Here is a 3435-nt window from a genome sequence, read left to right as displayed (position 1 = left end):
GAGAATCCTAGGAATGGGGGAGCCTGGTGGGCTGCCGTCTATGGGGTCACACAGAGTCGGACACGACTGAGGTGACTTAGCAGCAAGAAAAGAGGAAAAGTGAAAGGCAAAGGAATAAAGGTTAAGATATACCTGACTGACTGCAAAGTTCCAGAGAATAGCAAGGAAAGATAAGAAAGTCTTAAATGAACAATGCAAAGAAATAGAGGAAAAAATAGGATGGGAAAGACTAGAGATCTCTTCAAGGAAACTGGAGATACCAAGGAAATAGTTCATGCAAAGATGGGCACAATAAAGGACAGAAATGGTATCAGTTCAGTTCAGTTCAGTCACTCAGTCATGTCCAATTCTTTGTGACCCCATGAATCACAGCACACCAGGTCTCCCTGTCCATCATCAACTCCTAGAGTTCACTCAGACTCATATCCATCAAGCCGGTGATGCCATCTAGCCATCTCATTCTCTGTCATCCCCTTCTCCTCTTGCCCCCAATCCCTCCCAGCATCAGGGTCTTTTCCAATGAGTCAACTCTTCACATGAGGTGGCCAAAGTATTGGAGTTTCAGCTTCAGCATCAGTCCTTCCAGTGAACACCCAGGACTGATCTCCTTTAGAATGGACTTGTTGGATCTCCTTGCAGTCCAAGGGACTCTCAAGAGTCTTCTCCAACACCACAGTTCAAAAGCATCAATTCTTCAACGCTCAGCTTTCTTCACAGTCCAACTCTCACATCCATACATGACCACTGGAAAAACCATAGCCTTGACTAGACAGACCTTTGTTGGCAAAGTAATATCTCTGCTTTTGAATATGCTATCTAGGTTGGTCATAACTTTCCTTCCAAGGAGTAAGCGTCTTTTAATTTCATGGCTGCAGTCACCATCTGCAGTGATTTTGGAGCCCCCAAAAATAAAGACTTCATGGTCTTTATGGACCACTTCATGATCCCATGAAGTGATGGAACCAGATGCCATGATCTTCGTTTTCTGAATGTTGAGCTTTAAGCCAACCTTTTCACTCTCCTTTTTCACTTTCATCAAGAGGCTTTTTAGAAATGGTATGGGCCTAACCAAAGCAGAAATATTAAGAATAAGTGGCAAGAATACACAGAAAAAAAAAACTGTACAAAAAAGATCTTAATGACCCAGATAACCACTATGGTGTGACCACCCACCAAGAGCCAGACATCATGGAATAAGAAGTCAAGTGGGCCTTAGGAAGCATCACTACAAAGCTACTGGAGACGGTGGAATTCCAGCTGAGCTTCTTCAAATGCTAAAAGATGAGACAGTTAATGTGCTGCACTCAATATGCCAGCAAATTTGGACAGCTCAGCAGGGGCCACGGGACTGGAAAAGGTCAATTTTAATTACAATCCCAAGGAAAAGCAATGCCCAAGAATGTTCAAACTACTTCACAATTGCACTTATTTCACAGGATAGCAAAGTAATGCTCAAAATTCTTTAAGCTAGGCTTTAACAGAATGTGAACCTAGAAATTCCAGATGTTCAAGCTGGATTTAGAAAAGGCAGAGGAACTAGAGATCAAATTGCCAACATTCGTTGGATTATCGAAAAAGCAAGAGAGTTCCAGAAAAACATCTACTTCTGCTGCATTGACTATGCTAAAGCCTTTGACTGTGAGTGTGTTAGTCTGTCAGTCATGTCTGACTCTTTGCAACCCTATGGACTATAGCCCACCAGGCACCTCTGCCGATGGCATTCTCAAGTCAAGAATACTGGAATGGGTTGCCATTCCCTTCTCCAGGAGATCTTTCCAATGCAGGGATCGAACCTAGGTCTCCTGCATTGCAGGCAGATTCTTTACCATCTGACCACCAGGGAAGCCAGCTAGAGTAAAATAAAAGGGTTCAATACTAAAGTAACTGAATGGTAAAATATTAGAAATCATACAAATAATAGTTCACTATCACAAACTCTAGTGGGGAGATGGAGAAAATATTTCCAATTAAGGGACTAAAGCAATTTGTGTTTTTTCTTCTTAAAAGTCTTTATCTGCCCTCTGGTGTTTAAGAGGTGGATCTTCATGATTGTCTTGATTTACAGTCTGGTTCTTGTAAAGTATAGCAGCAGGAATCTGAAAAGTGATGTATAGCATTTCCTTGTTAAGGACTACATTTCTTACTAGGTGAACTGAACTACATGCCTCCAAGAAGATGTCTAACACAATTCCAGCTCATTGCTGAACATCCCTAGCTGAATTAGCATCTTTGGAAAAGCTGTAACAGTGCACAATGGGAAGGAGTTCACTGCCACATGGCTGTCCATCTAAGAGTGCTTTGAAAGAGCTGAAAAACTCAATAACCTTTGCTGGCAAATTCATCAAATTCATGGCAATGTACACAGAGTATTTTCTTTCTTTTGACAGTGGTCCCAGCTGCTGCATTAATTCTTCTCTGACTGGTCCTTGCAGGAAGTCTTTCCCATTCAAGTTAAAGGCTTTTACCTTTTGGTCCACTTTATTTAATTTACAGTTGTGCAGTAGCCATTTATGAGATTCAGGATTGAGATTATTAGCAAACACAGCACTGTTTTTCTTTGCTGCTGGAATGGCAAGGGCCCACCCCACCCCAGGAAAAACATCAAATAGGACATTCCTCAGGTTGGAGAAGTTCTGTGACATGGCTGTGTTCTGTGGGGAGATGAGGATTCCAACAGACTTTTGAAAAATCAAATTCACAGATGTAATTGCTTTCTCAAACCTTGATCATCATATTCTCCTCTCCAGATAGTACTTCCAGTTGGAAATTTTGGTAGATATTATCAATATTATTGATTTGTGAGGATCAAAACAAACTGTGGAAAATTCTTCAAGAGTTGGGAATACCAGACTTCCTTACCTACTTCTGAGAAGTATGCACATTAAGAAGCAACAGTTAGAACCAGATGTGGAACAATAGACTGGTTCCAAATTGGGAAAGGAATACATCAAGACTGTATATTGTCACCCTACTTATTTAACTTATATGTAGAATACATCATGAGAAATACCAGGCTGGGTGAAGCACAAGCTGGAATCAAGATTGCTGGGAGAAATATCAATAACCTCAGATATGCAGATAACACCACCCTTATGGCAGAAAGTGAAGAACTAAAGAGTCTGTAGATCAAAGTGAAAGAGGAGAGTGAAAAGGCTAGCTTAAAACTCAACATTCAAGAAACAAAGATTATGGCATCCAGTCCCATCACTTCATGGCAAATAGATGGGGAAACAATGAAAACATTGGAAGACTTCATTTTCTTGGACTCCAAAATCACTGCAGATGGTGACTGCAGCCATGAAATTAAAAGACACTTGTTCCTTGGAAGAAAAGCTATGACCAACCTAGACAGCATATTACAAAGCAGACACATTATTTTGCCAACAATGGTCCTTCTAGCCAAAGCTATGGTTTTTCCCATAGTCATTTATGGAT

General features: G+C 40.9%; 1 pseudogene; it reads right to left on the bottom strand.

Annotated features, from left to right (window-relative positions):
• Nucleotides 1-2000: 2000 nt before the first annotated feature.
• On the bottom strand, nucleotides 2001-2805 carry LOC113900832 (annotated as a pseudogene).
• Between the last annotated feature and the right edge of the window lie 630 nt (nucleotides 2806-3435).

This window comes from Bos indicus x Bos taurus, chromosome 11 (genome assembly GCF_003369695.1).
Source record: "Bos indicus x Bos taurus breed Angus x Brahman F1 hybrid chromosome 11, Bos_hybrid_MaternalHap_v2.0, whole genome shotgun sequence".
NCBI lineage: Eukaryota > Metazoa > Chordata > Mammalia > Artiodactyla > Bovidae > Bos > Bos indicus x Bos taurus.
The sequence above is the reverse complement of the archived record's forward strand: the minus strand, read 5'-3'. Positions and strand labels throughout refer to the sequence as shown.